At 44.5% G+C, this 17909-nt stretch overlaps 1 protein-coding gene across 2 annotated transcripts in view; it reads right to left on the minus strand.

The window, feature by feature from the left end:
* POU2F2 (POU class 2 homeobox 2) overlaps window positions 1-17594 on the minus strand; it is a 111720-nt gene extending 94126 nt beyond the window's left edge. The window contains exon 1 of one of the 2 annotated variants that reach the window (XM_053397909.1): window positions 17252-17594. The gene's annotated coding sequence lies outside the window, so the exon portion shown is untranslated. The remainder of the gene's footprint in view (window positions 1-17251) is intronic. The other variant, XM_053397908.1, reaches the window with a different exon arrangement.
* Window positions 17595-17909: the final 315 nt, after the last annotated feature.

Consider the following 17909-nt stretch of genomic DNA (forward strand, 5'->3'; position numbering starts at 1 on the left):
ACGTACCACATTTTTGAATGAAGGGTAGAAGTTTCTGGCCAGACAAAAGGAAGTCATTTTTGTTCTTCTTCACACAGCACCATACTGAAAACTACGAAATCCGCAAGATGCAGCAATGACTGCCAACCTGAACAATTTTTTAAAGGGGGGTTGGACAAATTTGTGGACAGGAAAGCTAACGGCAGCTACTAATAATGATGGCTATATTACCACCAAATTAGAGGCAGTGTATCTCTGCATACCAGTCGCTAAGGATCCGGTGCGGAGGTTATTGTGCTCACATACCACTCGCAGGTTGGCCACCATGTGAAGCAGGATGTTGGACTTAGACCAAGCATAGGCAAACTCGGCCCTCCAGATGTTTTGGGACCACAGCTCCCATCACCCGTGACCACTGGTCCTGTTAGCTAGGGGTGATGGGAGTTGTAGTCCCAGAACATCTGGAGGGCCGAGTTTGCCAATGCCTGACTTAGACAGAGCTTTGGCCTGATCCAGCCAGTCTCTTCTTTACGTTCTTGCACATTACCATATAAAAAAGGGGAGGGTATTAGAGACTAACATTATCTAACTGCGCCACTGGTAGGTGAAGCTTTCCCCCTCGCTATATCAACATGCCAGGAGAAAACTTCAACTGCTTAAAGCACAGGAGCAGGGCCTGTTAAAAAGCTGGCAACCCTTACTCCTTTGGGGCATGCAGAGCCTCTGAATACATACTAGAGCTGGGCATTCTGCAAGCAGGTTTGCAGGCGCTCAGGTGGACTTCCATAACAAAAGAGAGCCTAGTGGGTAGCTGTCCATTGCATTCTGCCTTCATTTGCAAGGGTTCCCTTCGCCTTCCAGCCTGGCAGGGGCTCCACTAGTGTGCCAAACAGAGGAAATACACCCTGAGAGTGATGTGCATAGATTGTGAATCCATCTCCACTGTGTGTTTTTGTCCAGGGGAACCTAATTCTGCAGAGGACATGCCATGCTGAAGTTATGAAAGCCCTACACATCAATTGTCGCGGACAGGGAAACAAGCAATTATATCAGGAAAATGTATGTGACAATGTGCTTTCGCCCCTGGTGAAAGTGGAATTACTCGCGACAAACTTAAGGAATGGACTTTTACCATTGATGGCGTTAGGCAACTACTTTCCCAATCTGCTGCTTCTGTTTTCTTCCCCTTTATTTGCTTGCTAAAAATAAAAAAACCACTTGGCAGCTGCTGGCTCAATATGGCCTCAACCTCCCCCAGCATCAGAGCAGCAGCGAAATAAGATGGGGAAGGGGCAAGTCTGGGCCCCCAGTTGCTAACCAAAGGCAAAAGAGGGGTGGGTAGGGAAGACTGGCTGGGGCAACCAGCCAGTGGTCTTCTGTTCTCAAATTAGCCCTCCAGCAAACTTTGCTGCTGTCCGCATTAGAGCAGTGATAATGCAATGATTTTAAAAACCCTGGATTTCCCTGGAAGCTTAGCAGGGGTTCCTCAATGAAAAGATCAGAACTTGTGGGCAACAGTGCACTGAAAGTGGCTAGTCTGCCCCACCAGAACTTTCCCTACAATCCACTGTTGAAAGGGAGTGCTGATGTGCTCTCAGTTGATATGGGGCAATGGTGAGACCCAGTCGTGGAATATATGTTCATCCTAGAACCACTGGTGGTCGGAGCCAGCCATCGGGGTGGGAGGAAACTCTTTCTAATTGTGTCTCCTTTTGCCGGCTGAGTTCTGCAATGGCAACATGGAGATTACTGTGGAAGAAGCTGGCAGGCATCCTCTGGACTCATAAAGTAGGAAGGAAGGCAAGTGGGGGGTGGCTGAGGGCAGACCGAGGTTGGTGAGGTTTCATTGCCAAAAACATTTACTACGATCTTCCTCAGCAGGTAGCGAGTCCATGGCCAAAATTCTCCTGGGTTATCTCTGAAGATGGAGAACTTCAACAGCTATTTCCTTCCCTGGCAGGGCTTTGACTGGTGGTGCAAGGAACAATAGTTTTGTCCCCTTGGTGGCATGTCCCCATGTCATTTCCAAAGAGAGAAGGAGAAAGGGACTCCCTTTTTATTATTATGTATTAAATTTGTATACTGCCCTTCATCTGAAAATCCCAGGGCAGTTCACGAGAGAGTAAGAGTCCCATCCTTTGTGGACAGAGGTTCTTTGCTTTTCATAGCGGAGACCTGATAACGCTATCAAAGGGGGCATACCGAAAGATCAATATTACTATTTATCATTTCTACATTGCCTCTTAGCATTTTATTGCTCATGGCGCTCTTTAATTCTGAAATAATTATTCCAGACTGGCCATCAACCCCCTCTGATTCGATCTTCACAATATCCAGCATAGTTCACAATTGCCACTCAGTGCATAAGCATCCGCTGAGAAGGTGAAGGAAAGATCCATGTTTTAACAAGCTTGGCAGTGTGTACAAAAGCATAATTTAAAGTGCATTATGGTGTGTCTTATTAAAGTCCTTTCTCCTCCTTGGCAGAATCTGATGCAAAGGCTGGGTTTTTCCAAGTCTCTTACTCAATTTCCAGGGAATACAGAGCAGCCACCGAAGTTGAGATCAGCCACTAACTAAGCAACTGGTTTTGGAGGAGAGAAATGTGAACACACCTTACTTAATGATCTCTTGGCTACACTGCCAACTTTATTTTCAAAATGTGTTCTGGGCAGCACTGAGTTCCTCAGAAGCTTCCAATTGGTTCGTTGGTGAAGAGATTGGTAGTGGCAGAAAATAGTTCCTGGAAAAAGCAGCTTGCCAACTCTACCACTGCTTCCCCTGCTACTACATTTAAAGCAGTATTATGCCACTTTAAACAGTCATGGCTTTCCTCAAAGAATTCTGGGAACTGCAAAGGGTGCTAGTTTTTTAGGAGACCCCCTACTCCCTCGGAGAGCTGCAATTCTCAGAGTGTTTTAACAATTAATCCTTCTTCTCAAGGAACTCTGGGAACTGTAGCTCTGTGAGGGGAACAGGTGTCTCCCAAGAACTCTCTCAACACCCTTAAGAAACTACAGTTCCCAGGTTTCTTTAAGGGAAGCCATTACTGTCGAAAGTGGTATAATACCACTTTAAATGTACAGCACAGATGCAAGCCTTAGCCAGGGGTCACCACAAAGGACCTATTTCACAGAGGGGGGAACTAATGAAAACAAGCGAAACTAGTACCAAAGCGCAAAAAAACCCCTCAATTTAAAAAGGGGGGCTGTGGGCTTTGGTTGGTGCCAAGTGGATTTTCTGAAGGTGCTATGGTGCCCATGGACACTGCTGTAGGAAGGGAGTGTGATGGGTGCAGTCTGCCCCGGGTGTCATCCCTGAGGGGGGGTGACATCGCTGTCCCGCCCCCTGGGACACTTGCAGCCCCACCCCTACGGCGGCTAGCCCTGCCCCTGCGGGCAGCTAGCCCTACCCCCGGGTGCCGGAGCAGCTAGCTCCACCCCTGCCCATGGACACCATATTAGAGACCCCAGTTCTTTGTCATTCCCTCAGTTCTGGTGACACAGTAGTGAGGTCCAAAGAGTCCCGGCCTGTGTGAGCACACTGCAGAACATGACCCAGAATCCTGTGGTGTTTTGTGGAACCTCTGTAGTGGTTCCTCCGCAGATGAGTTGATGTACAAAGGGATCCTGAAGGACTCTAGACCATTGTTCTATGTTATGAGATTACAGTGGTACCTCGGGTTAAGAACTTAATTCGTTCCAGAGGTCCGTTCTTAACCTGAAACTGTTCTTAACCTGAAGCACCACTTTAGGTAATGGGGCCTCCCGCTGCCGCCGCGCCGCCGGAGCATGATTTCTGTTCTCATCCTGAAGCAAAGTTCTTAACCCGAGGTACTATTTCTGGGTTAGCAGAGTCTGTAACCTGAAGTGTATGTAACCTGAAGTGTATGTAACCCGAGGTACCACTGTATATCCTATACAGCACCCTTGCAAAACAGCACTGTTAAGACCTGGGTTTAGATCTTCACTCAGCCACAAAACTCAGTGGATGACCCTGAGCTAGTCAATGTCTCTCAGACTAACCTACCTCTTAGGATTGTTGTGCATTCTGCACTCTCTGGATGGAGGACACTATGAATTTCTAATAAATAAGTAAATTCCAATACCGATACAAATCTTATTTTGGACAACAACAAAAAGGGGAAATCCAGACGTATGGCTCAAAAACGTTTTCGGTGTTTGTTTGTTTTTATCTTGCCAAAGAAAAGCTCAACAACTTTTCTGTCCTGACTCTCACTGCCTGAAATATGGCAACCCTACATTTACACTTTAAATTCATTTTGTACATCTATAACAGCTTTAGCATTCGGTGAAGACCATAAATGAAAACTTTGCTGTATCAGGTATTAGGCTTCTCAGTTTCTCATTTTTCCATTTTAAGTTTGCCACATTTCCATAACAATCTGCATTTTCAAAAAGTAAAAAAGTAAAATAAAACAATCACAAAAATTTATCAGCATTTTTGTGTGCATTCATCCCAATATACAATTTTTTGTAATCAATTTTGCATGATACAATGCACTTTTGTGAGTTGTTTTCACCAATAAATTCATTTTCACGCACACTTTTCCATAATATGTACGTTTTTTCACACATTGTTTTGTTTTAGAGAACTGCGTTGCAAAATTCAGAGAATACAAATTCTGAGGACATAGCTATTCCCGTATTGTTTCGAGAAGGGCGAATTAGATAGGTTCCCATTAGAATGGGAACTGAATTTCTTCCCTATCCCTGACGGTGACAGACAGATAATACAGGAGCAATGAGCCCTGGTCTGAGAGGCAAATGTCTAGGTTAGTTCCTTTTCTCTGCTACAAGCTTCTTGAGTGACCTTGGGCAAGTCCCTTGGGACACAACGCGGCAGGTGAATGTACAGCGTGGTTTTTTTATAAATACGATAGCCAAGAGGTGTCAATTACATGCATTAATCAATCTCTGCATGTGGCAAGGTGTTTAAACGCTGTGTTTTGTTTCGCCAGCCCCTTCACAAAGAGGTGGGTGGGCTTCAGCTGACTTAGCTGACATGCTTAAAACATAACTCACCGGCCAACAAACCATATTTGAGACCTGCCTATCGGAGCCACTCCCTTTCTATAGACCTTCAAGAAGGCGATTATACATTCAGGGCCAGCCACATACATCTTCGCACCTGAAGCGCAAACCCAATACACTCTTGGCGAGGGGTGGGACTCCAGTGAGTGAAATTACGTAGTGTTGCATCCTTTGCTCTGCAGCTCTGGCAACACATACATCAACTAATCGCCTGGGTAAGGCACAGGGACTCTCCTCTTTATTTATTTAAATACTGCTTGTTACGCAAACCTCTCCAGGCAGCGTGCAATAATATATAAAAAACACAACACAAGCACCAAATAGACAATATAGTTGAAACTGGAATACAGTACAATCAAGGAGCGACAAAATACCAAAAAAACTACAGTGTTTCTATTGCAAGCACTAAGAAGTAGCATGAGCCTTTTCCCAATGTGAAATGATAGTGTGGTGATGGTGTGCTCGTGGTCACTGGTTGTGGCAATCAGGACGTCCCAATTTTCCTAGAAGGTGTGCCTATTTTCATATATGAGCCGTATGTTCAAGTGATTGTGGCGGTGTAAAAGGTTGTCTGACTGTAAGCACCCTGCGCATGGAGAGAGGAAAAAAGGACTTAAAAGGGCTGCCAGTTTTTCAGCCAAGCATGACCCAACAGGCACTTACGAAAACTATGAAAGTGCTGTTTCTTCCTTCTCTACCCCAAAACAGGCACCTGATCACACTTTTCAGGTGAGGTTACCACACTCCTTCCTCTGCCTGCAGCAACCCAGGAACACTAAGTTTACTCTTGTGTTGCGATACCTTCATTAGGGTCCGTTTAATTCCACAGCCTCCCTACATTTCACTCTTTCAAATCCCTCACAACTACAGACTTGGCTACCTTACCTAACAGCTATAGAACAGGCAGCAATTCAAGAGACGTGCTTTTTTTTCTGACCTAAAAAAGCAGAGAGAGCCTGCCCCTATAGAACTTCTGCATAGGAGCCATTAAAAAATAGCCTCTATTAAGGGTAAAAAAAAGTGGCTATGGTACCTTAAGTATAGCCATTGACTTGCAATAAAGGATCAGCCCTCATGTTTCTGATCTGCAAGGTACCAGTATTTCAAAAGAAGTGCAGGCGTGGAAAGACTTTGGACTTGTGGGGTCTATTGGTTTTGGTTTTTTTACTAGCACCCCATGTGGCTCACCAGCTGGAACCCAGTGGGGCAAAATGGTGGCTAAGGGGGATGGTGCCAGATGCAAAATGGTGGTCAGGAAGACAGACAATTGCCTACTACTGCACCCCACAAGCCATACATTGCATCAGAGTTATTACAGGTCAGGGATATACTAACAGCCTAACGTGTGTGTGTGTGTGTGTGTGTGTGTGTGTGTGTGTGTGTGTGTTGAGCAATTAGAAGTCCGAAACTGTTTCCAATCTACTGCAAACGACCCAGAGATCTACTGTCAGATCTCAATCTACTTTCTGACCACCACCCCAAATCAAAATATATACCCACAACAGAAAGGCTATAGTGAAAATATGAGCAGAGGACCCTTGTCTACAATGTACAGAATCACTGTTACTTTTCCATAGACATAAATATCCCCATCTACCAGAGGCTCTGGCCTTCTTGTAAACACTAGGTTGCCGCTGCGAACCCTTTTCCCTATTGTACTCCTTACTATTGTCTATATTCCTCTGCCAATAACCAATTTCCTTCCTGCCCCAGTCACATTCCAATTGCTGGGATCTTAATCTGCAAATCCATTTAGGGTTGGGTTTTTGTTTTGTTTTTTTTACTTTTTCCTTGAACACTGCCTCGTTCACGTTCTTCTCTGCTTTGCCTTTGCTCTTCCAGAGTGGTAGTTTTCAGAAATAAAGGACACCCATTAAGACCAAAGAAGCAGTAATGTTCCAGAATAAGGAACAATCATTTAACGTAAGTAGTGCCCCTTAAAATAAGGGGCAAACAGGGGAGCAACCCCAGATTGTGGTGGCCCTGTTGTGCCTTTACAAAAGAGTACACCCCTTTACTGCAAATTAGCTAACTTGGAATAACTACCACCCCTGGTTCCACATTCAAAGTCTCCAGCACAGGTTTACCATCCCCAATACGCACTCCTAAAGAGGCACAGGGAAAGGTGGAAATTACAATTTCGGAGACTTGACTCCAAGCACCAAATGTGACGAAAGTGTACCAGCAGATAATGCTGTGTATTTGCCCATGGTACACACACACCCGGCCAGCACGGACACCACCCGTTTACAGTTTTGTCTGAGGAGAAGAGAACAAATGGAAGTTACTCGCACACCCTGAAGCACTTTAGGAAAGCATCAAATGATCAACGTTTTTATTATGAACTTTAATTAGAAAGATCTCCTCTGAAATTAGTGTACACTCAAACCCACTCAACGCTAAATCCCAGTAAAAATTTAAAAAAATAACAACAATCAAGGGTGATTAAAAAGTGGGGAAATAAGATTTTTTTTTTGATCCTCTCACATTGTATAGTTATGGGCAAAGTAGAATTCCAATCCACCGCAGTGACTGCAAGTACACAGCAAAACTGTGATGGCTGGGTTAATTACCACGGAATACAATGGTTTGTACAAGCATGCAAGGATACTGTTTTAAACCACACAGACACACCCCGTAAGAATCAGAGGAAACCAAAAAGCAACACAAAACTGCTTCTTCTCACAAATCATTCAGAATACAAGCCTTCGTTCAAAAGGAATTATTTCTGCTTTAAATGTTAGAAATATCAAGTGCAAGATTGCAATCAGTTCTAGCTTATTTTTTGCTGTTTGTTCTTTTGAAAAGATAAGAAGAAAAAAGAAATTTAGAGGCAGAAAGTGGGGGAGAGGCAAATCCCGAAACAAAATAGCCAGTTACTTTTTTTTTAAAAAAAAGGTACACAAACATGAAATTTATGATTTGCAATTATTTTGTTGGGGTGGTGGAAACAAACATAAAATATTTTGCAACACACAAAATTCAACAAGGGTAAAAGGTGGGATTATTTCACTTCATAACAAATAAAAACATGTTGCAATATCCCAAGACTGCATCCTAGGCATTTTTTTTCTACACTATGCAGAATAAAACACCTATCAGCATTTAACTTACTATTTCAGAGGCAGAAGGGAATTGTTTCAGTTTCAAAACCTACAGATGTACTGGCGTCAATCTGGAGCGAGGGTCTTTACTCCATATTTAAAACAGGGAGTTGGGGGGGCAGCATGTAGATTAGATTTTACACTGGACTATAATTCACTGCTACTCACCCAATGATCTACATGATCAAATCTGGAAGGTAACATTTAATCCCAACTCTGTACAAAGACTACTGATCTAGCTAGATATACACTCAAAGGCCACCGAATGAAGCAAAACATGTTTCTTAGACTGATCCACAAAACCAATTAATTTGAAGTACTTAGATTTAAAGCGAGCTGGTCCTATTAACTACAATGCAACTAAACTGGCGATGCCCCCGATTTAGCGAGCTTGCTTTATGTGGCTAAGTTTAAAATGGGTCTTCTAAGGTACTTTTATTCCAACTTGTCAACAAGGTCGTCAGGAACACAGCCAAGTCACTGGATCAAAATGCATGACCCATTTTTATGTTTAGCCAGGGCTGTGGTTGGAATATGAATGGGGCATGTCATCACAAACCTTCCGAAAGTGTTTTGCACAACGTTCTGCCCAGATGTGGCCGGGCCCACAGAGGAGGCTTCGCACAACCACCATACGTTACGTGCAAACTGCAGTCTAGGAAGGGGTAAGAATTTGCCTTCGTTGAAAGCAAGGTGTCAATTGTATAGCTGTTAGGCTTCGGGGTTGTAAAAAACTGTCTCACTTCTGGTCCAATATGCTTCCCGAAGCCTAAATTGTCGACAAAAAGGGCGAGAGGGAAAGTGTTTTACAGACCCGAATTCACCGTAGTTTTCAGCGCAGGGCCACTGTCGAATAGAACTCACGCCGTGGCGGCACAATTATTTTTCTCAACATAGCGTACAACAATCCCGTCTGCTTCCTGCGCTGGGTTCCATTAATGTTCATCATTGTTCAGAACATGGAGGCTGTTTCCTTCCTGCGCGGTGAGGTGGCAGTGGCTGTCTTCACAGCTGTGGGGAAATTTAACATACTGGTTGCCAGCCTAGCATGAGAAGCCGAATGACTCCGTTCTCTCTAAAGTAGTAGGCTGAGGGGTAGACCGGGGGGGTTATTGGGACAGCGGGGGTGATATCTGCCTCTTCACACATCTGGACAAAGACAAATGCAATGTCCAAAAGGTATGGACCCTCTGAATTTACTTAAAACATGTCAAAAGTCTAACAAGATCTCCATGCATCTAAATTTCACCACGGTCGCCCTTCCTTTAAACCAGGCTGCTGAGTTTTTGCACTCATTCATCTCATCCTCTCCACCTCCCATCCTGTTTTCCATTCGCACCAATCCTGTACCCCCTTTTCTCAGCCACGTACCAGTAACACTGGACCCACCTCCAAAATCTTCAGAAGAACATTCCCTCTCGCACTAACAATTCATATCTGTGCAATAATTTACATATTAATCCCATCGCAGAATGTTCAGATTAGAAGAATTGTGGGGGTTTTTAGGGAAGATTAAAATAATAATTTTGTTAACTGATGAAGCCATTTTTCAGTGTGTAATTCTACAATGTAATTTTCTGAATATATATACGATGTTTACCCTCTATTTCCTTACACATCTGGTATTTAGCAGGTGCCCAGATTCCGAAATAAATCAGAATCATGCCAATAAAAGATAGAAAATAAAAGAGGCACATATAAATCTTTAATTGCAGTGAACTCTGTAGAAAGGAATAATCACTACACGTCAAGACACCTAAAGGGTTCTCTTTAAAAAACTGTATGACATACGGCTTTTCTATATATTTACGCCTATTTTTAAAAAATTGGATCTATTGTAGCTATATATTTAAAAACACATACAAGTTGATTATATATATATAATTTAGCCGATCCAATAGAATAGATCTCCCCCCCCCCGGCCCCATTATTCTGTATCTATGATACCTTAAAGTATGATTTGGAACTGGGATAACTGATTATGGGTTGGACTTAATTTGGCTGTGACAGATGACAATAGATAAGCAGATAGGCAGACACAGACAAGAAAGCCAAAATAAGAGAAAGTAAAAGGAAAGAGAGACGCAGTTATTAATATTGCACCACAATTTGGCAGGGGACGGCAAATGCTTCTTAATTATGCAATTTGGTTGCATCTGAAAATGTGGATGCAAATCTATGCAAACATATTTAGAAACAGAGTTATTATTTATGGCCTACCACTTCATTCCTGTTAAGGCTCTTTTTAAAAACTGCAGGCAGCGGGCCCGATCGGCTGTTTCACAATAGTCCTTTTACACTGCATAAGTGCTTTGAAGTGCTCTTGGTGTAATGGAAAATGAAGGACGCAATGTAGTGATGTATATTATTTATAGGTTTGTAAATCGATCCCTTTATATTTATTGAACTGTATTCTGGAGATAGATACCGGATATTATTGATACGGATGAATGTATTTACTGACTGATCCTGTTATTGATAGATCCATTACAGACGCTCAAAACAAAAGACACTTTCAAATGTGGAATTATATGTAGAGTTAACTCGTTTTGTTTTCATTATTGGAGCACTGATCTTGTTTTTTACAGATGTGTTGATCTCGAGCAAGGCACCTGCTATTTAGGACAGGTGTATATATTTGCATAACACTGTACTGTACTGATAGGGAAAGGCAAACTGAGAGACTTTACATACAAATCTTCAATTGTAATACATATATATATAGGAATAACTGCTATACCTACAATTCCAAAAGGTTCTGTTTTAAAGATACAGGCTGGACGTATCTTGATACTTCCATATACAAATCAATCTGCTCTTTATGGATTAACTGGATCTATATATTTACAAGCAAATCCATCTTTTTCTAGCTACATTTAAAAAACTTTTCAACAACAGTCATTTATAACTACCCTTATTGATTTGCAAAAAGATCGTTATATTTACATCTGGAAGTTGCAGATTTAAAAATAAATTATCTAATGGGGAAATCAAGTTTTAGAAAGAGTGGTAATTAAATTGACTGCCTCCCATTTAACATGCATCGATTTGTAAATGAATCTCTTGGTCACACAATTACACAGACTGCACAACAGATAAATTGTACATCAGGAACAAGAACGACGATGGGTTTTTACTAATTGTTATTGGGGCCTGCTCCTCGTTTTAAGATGTGCGGCTGCCTTTCTATCGCTCCCCTCTTATATTTCTATCTGTCTGTAATTTTTACTCTTTCTTTTAAAAATTCCAGCTGTTCAGGAGAGCCAAGGTGAACGACAGAACGAATCCTTTTATGCACCTCTTTCTATGATTTCTTCCTTTCCCGGATCCCTCTATTCTTCCAGGGCTAGAATGTGAGGCTGCTTTGCTTGTGATAAAGCAAACAGACCCCTGATTTCAGATATTTTCCCTTTCTGCCTCCCCAATACGTCCTCACACCAACCACATCCCTGGCCTTCTGGCCACCACCACCCCAGAGAAAAATATGGTAAAGGTGTGTTTGGGGGGGTGGGAAGCATCTAATTCCCACTGAAACTGACACCAAAGTGGTGGGAGGGTGGGGGGATGGAGTGTTTGATGGCTGAAGGGTATGACTGCTTTCTCTCTCTCCCTTCCCCTCCTCCCCAGGTGACATTCATGGAATAAATGACCTGGACTCTTTGTCGGGTGAGATGGAGCTGGCGGTCAGTTTCTTGACCAGGAAATGGCTGCTCTTATGTAGCAGTGGAGAACTAGGGATCGCTTTTCCCACTAACGTGTCATCTCTCACAATTGGGAGTAAGCATCCCACTAAACCTAAATTAAGAGTCTGGGTTCGGATTAAATAAAAGAAAACTACTTATTTATTTTTAAAGGCTCTCTCTGTGCCACTGCATCTCACGTTCTGGATTTTAGGAAAGCCAGGTCGAAAAGAGGCACCTTCCGTTCCCAGCAGAAATACGACTTCCAGCGCGGCCTAAGGGCGAAATATAGTTTGGACAAAGGGGACCAAGTACGAGGGTATAATAGGAACGGAATTTGGAAGGGTTTTGTCAGAGAGGTTGAGAAGGAGGTATAGCCAAAGGAAACATAAAAGGAGAGAAATGGGTGATAGAAAGGGGAGTGGAAAGTGGGGAGGGGGGAATAATACAATGACAATTAGAGGGGAAAGTAGAGGAAATTAAAAGGGAAGGTGAGGAAAAAAACAGCAAAAGAGCAAGAATAAAAGGTATGGCGCACAAAACACGGAACTGGCAAAATCGTGCAGAGGTTTCAAAGAATATACGGATCATATATAAGGATGGATGGAGGGATGTGGCAAAATATATACATATATACTGAAAAGTCCTAGTGCTCAGGACAGGGGAGAATGAGGACATTATAAGGGTGTCAACATCTTGTCAGGCTGCCACACAGTTCCAGACAGACAAGGGCAGGCACCGAGAAGCTCAGAGAGCAGCGTGTATTGGGACTGGAAATGTAGGGAAATGGGGCAGCGAAGGACACCCTGTTGCCAAGGGACCGGTAAGCAGGTCGCTTGAGGAAATCACAGGCCAGGCCCTGGAATGGCTTCCGCACTGGACCTAACCAGTAGGGTGAGCTGTAGAGGAAGACAAGGGGCAGAGGCACTGCAGCGCTGAAAGGGTTACCGAGGCACCCGCACATACAAATGCACATACACATGCCAGGCAGCAATAAAAAAAAGGTCACTGCAGAGAAATGAGGTCTCACTTGACAACAGCAGATGCACACCCAACAGAAAAAGGAAGGCAGACACACACACAAGCAACCGCACCGACCCACAGAGCAACACACAACAACAGAACAGTGCGGTGCTTCTCATACCGGGCTCCTCTGACCCTATGCGTAGCGTCTAGCGGACACTGGGGGTGGGCAGGAGAAAGACAAGGCTGTACTAAATACATAAAGCAATGCAATTAAATCACGGGAGTCAGGCACACAGACAACACACAGCAGATGTGGGTGCCATAAAATAAAATAAAAGGACACTGATTCAACACCACACTTCTATAGGGGACGTCTCCAAATATATATATTCAGCATTACTGCCTGCCAATACTCGTCAGCACATTGTATTGCACACACAGGGATGGCGTCCTCTTTCAATTTATACTCGTGGGTTCTAATCCAGATTAGTGATTGCAAAAACTCCAGGGGAGATTCCGCAATCATGCAGAGTAAAGGAGTGATCTTGTGTACATGGCTTCAAGCTTTAACCATTCTGCCTTTGCCACTAGGCCTAGCTCTCACAAAGTCAGGGGCACTCCAATCCCCTCAATCACTATGGCTCCTCATGAGAGAAATCCGACACAGAAACGCAAATTCTAGCTCATAGCTCCCTCCTCAAACCCAGTCGGGGTTACCACCCGCAAGGAGCTGCAACTCTTCCAGATTTAAAAAAAATCAACCCAGATTATTGGGATGTAATTTTGAAATACAGTGTTTCAGTGATAGGTCTATGAAAACGAGGCCTAGTAAACAGATTGGGGGGACCATGGCCGGCCCTATCATGAGGTAGAGTGAAGCAGCCACCTGAGGCAGGTTTCGGATGCCAGGAAAAGGCAGCAAATTGTGAATCATTTGATTTTTTATTATTCTGTTTTATAGGAAGTGGGGGCTCTTGTGAAATATTCCAATTAGGAGCCAATTAACCTTGGCTTGAGAAGGGAGGGTGAGGGACATTTGCTGTTCTCCCTCCCGCAGCAAAATGTCAGGGGGCGAGCCCAACCTTTTGACAGGACCAGACCTGAAGGGGAGGATGAGACATTCTCTGCAGTTTAGGCAAAAGGAGCTCTTCCCGTGATTTGCACCCCACACTCAAAAGGGAATAACCCTTTGCAGAATCCAAGGAAAAGGCAGTAATAGCAAAGAGATTTGGGAAGTGTCTGGTGACTAAAGGACTTGTTCCAAGAAGGACCTGCTCCATTATATCAACAGACGCACACACAAGGCCAGGCACAAAACAAGAGGGCACGACAATGTATGTATCGCTGCTGCCGCTTGACACACTTCAACAACCCTTTCGTACACACACAGGGCACACACCCATTATCACTTAATCTAGATTAATTACCCCATAGTGAGCTTTAATCACACTGTACTCACAACCCGAGTGATAAAAGGCTGGGAGGGGGGTGTTCACCCTTTCAATCCATGTTTATGGATGAAGTAAAAGATTCTAATCCACATTAGCGAACAAGGAGGTGTTAGTTTCCCCCGATTAATTAACATGGAGCACAAGCGTTTGAACTTGAGTGCACAAGATTAGGGTAATGAAAGAATGATAGAAGGTTAGAGTTCTTTCCAGAGTTTGACTTAATCTTTATACATGTGGTGGCAGTTCCAGTCTGTTTCGTGAAGATTAATCTAGGAAAATACAGGTGTTTCCCCATAAATAATCTGAACCAAAACTGTGCGGTCTTTTTTATGGAAACTTACCAGCCCCACAACTGACATGCCAATTCAGACACACAAGGAACAGAAAGGGATGCAATCTATATAGGAAAATGTAAACTCCCATAGATGACAAATAGATGGATTATGCACACCCACGGGGGCAATTTGTACACTTGCAGGGACATAAGACACACACACACGCACATCTCAAATTGCAGAGGCCTGAATGGGGATATTTAAGAAGAAATAAAAGCTGTTGTGTCACCCAACAATGCAACTGGCAGGGGAAAGGACTGTTACAAAACTCTTTGCGGCTTCTCCATTTATTAGGTTTTTGCAGAACCTACTCCAGAGTAATTTCCACTTCTCCCTGTCACAAAAGTAAGAACCGTGAATTATCTACCAGTGCTGCTTACAGGTAGACTTGCAACTGCTTAAAGAAAAATGCAACAGTGCTGTTGGTGGTTTAAGCAGCCAAGAGGTAAAAATTTGGTGTCTTAAATGAACCCACTGACAAAGCACAGGGGGGAGGTCAGTGGCAAGCAGCCTAGTATGCTGCCAGCTTCACTTACACCAGTGCCCACCTGTCAGGACTAAGGGGGTCTTTACAGCATATAACCACTGCTCCCCATTTCCCCATGGCAATGTCCTGTAAGTGCCCAGCCCAGCCCACCTCACCCCATAAGCAAAGCCCAGTTAGTCATTTCTGAACTCCAAGTAACTATGGACAAGTTAGGGAATGCCAATGAAGAGAGAGAGAGAGAGACTCGCCAAGGAAATGCCAGGCTCTGGGACAGCAGACCAGAAGGCATCCCTCAATTCGCTCACTCTCTAAAAACTCAAGAAACAGAAATAGCATCCGTTTTGGAAAACTGGGATGGTGTTCCAACTTGGCCTGGGAGACAGCTATTGCACCAAACCTGAATTTGGGGAGTAGGTGGTTCTGGATTTAGGGGTTCAGGACGACTGAAGGTAACAGCCACACCCCTAGATCCATTATTCTTAACCCTATTCTTAGGAGATGTGTTCCCTGCTCTCTAACTCCCTTCCTCATAACCCACACACTCACTTTGGAAATTTTGGTCCATCTCCATTCTTTTGGCTGTATCTTTCCACCTCTCTCTCTCTCTCTCTGCCCCACTGAATCCAGACCACTGAACCCCCTTCCTTCACCAGGAGCTCCCCTCTCTTCTATCCAGTGGTCTCCTTTCTTTCTTACCCAACTCTCCTCCCCTGCCTCAGCCACACACCCTGCCCCCCCCCACAATATCTACCTCCTCTCACCTTCCCCTCATATAGGTCTCCTTCTCATACACTCCCCCACCCCGAAAAAAACACAGAATCTGACCTCTTCACCCATCCAGCCACTACCCCAGGTCTCCCCTGCGCCCCCCCTCCCAGGCTCCCACCTCCTCCAGATCCTGGCAATATCTCTCCCTCCACACAATAGCTGCCATGGGCTGCTAATAATTATTAATAACATTCTTCCTTTCCTCCCTCTTCTCCACCCCCACCCCGTCCATGGACAAAAGAAGAGTCCAGTTCTCGTTGTATGTATCTGCCTCCCCCTCCTCGCTTCGGCCATTGCACCTTCTTCCCCCCCCCCCAACAACCTTCACTTTCTCCCCCCCCCCACCCTCAACACCGGTTCTTTGGACAATCCAAACCATTCCATCTTCGGTGCGCACACCCCCCCCCCGCATTATGCAACTTGAGTTTATAATAGAGAGGGGTTATACTAGAGAGGGGTTATAATAGAGAGGGGTCTACTCTCTTATACCCCAATAAACATAGAAACCCCCCCTTAGTGTATGAAAGCAATCGCCGCTAATGCACACCCCCCCCCCTTTTCGGGGGCGGGTGGAGGGGGGGTTAGGAATCCAAATATTGCAACACATTTCCTAACAATATATGCCCGCTTTGCAAAACCGTAAACGCCGGAGCCACAACCCCCCATCTCCTCAGGTTCCTTCTGTCTATTCCTCCTTTTTTCCCCTCCCTTCTTTCTTCCATCGCCAGAGCATCAAAAGCCGAGCCACCGCCACCGAAAAGCAAAGAGACATTTACAGAAAATCCTCAACAGCGTTTTCTCTGTCTTCTGATTTTATTTTCATCCATGCAAAAAAAACCTATATAGATATATTTTTTTAAACATTCGCTCAGTGCACAAAGCCATTTGCAAAAGGAAAGAACGGCCAGCAAATATCATTTTTTGCCATTGCAAAAAACGCCTCCCCTTTGCAATGAATAAAAATGCCCTTTAAAAACACGCCTGTATCATTTTTGCATTTTATTTGTTTTTGTAAAAAATAAAAATAAAATGCATTTTTATATATGCATCTCTCCGTTATTATTTTTCCCTCTTTGCAATTTTTTTTGTCCGTTTCCTTAAAGGCTGAGCCACAGACACCAGCAAAAATAATATGCCAGGGAGAGGAAAAAAAGAAAGCTCTTGGAAGGAACAATTGCAGCTGCTGTGTTGAGAGACGAAGAGAGAGAAAGGAATAGACTGCCTTGTGTGTGTGTGCGTGTGTGTGTGTGTGTGCAATAGACCAGCTGCTGCATTAAGCATTTTGCAATCAATAAAGAGCGGGTGAGATTTATGCAAAGCGCAGATATTAATATGCAAAGTTTTAAAGATTTTTAAATGGGAGAGAGAGGGAAGGAGACAGGGAGGAGGAGGCGGGGTGGGGGGGATTGCATAGAGACTGCACCTACCTCTGCTTCCATCGGTGGGCGCAAGCTGACTCCTCCATGCGCGCATGGGTGCAGCCCAGATACACAGGGGCTGAGGGGGAAGCAGCAGCAATAGCAGAAGCGGCGGCGGCGGCGGCAGCAGCAGTCAGAGCGCGAGCCAGGGCGCGCGCCGGATTCTCTCCATCATTTCCCCCCTCCCCTCCCCATTCCCCGGCTACGGTTGCCCGGGCAACGAGAAAGATGCAGCAGCATCAGCACCAGGATGAAAGATGCTCAGGGCAGCAACAGCAGATGGGGATGGAGATGGGGCGCGCGTGAAAGGGAGCCCTGATTGGAGGGGGGAGCAGATGGGAGGGAAGAAATAAGAGGAGCTTCCGAATTTTAGAGTGGGGGGGGCTGTTTCCAAATTTGTTAAACTGAGGGACTGAGGGGGGGGGGCAGCGGGTCTTTGGAAGAGGGAGAAAGAAAAATGCCCATAGTGTTTTCAGCTGGGGCAGGGACGGGGGGCAGGGTGGGGGGCGGGGGAGAGATGAAGGAAGGGGCAATACAGAAAGGTGAGGGTTATTTACGATCTGGAAATGAGGTGTAGGGAAGGAGGGCATCAAAGTCGGGGGCATGAAAAAGGTGCTTCTGAACTTTAAGACGGGTGGGGGGGCGGAATTATAAGATTTAGGACAGG

Source organism: Podarcis raffonei, chromosome 8 (genome assembly GCF_027172205.1).
Source record: "Podarcis raffonei isolate rPodRaf1 chromosome 8, rPodRaf1.pri, whole genome shotgun sequence".
NCBI lineage: Eukaryota > Metazoa > Chordata > Lepidosauria > Squamata > Lacertidae > Podarcis > Podarcis raffonei.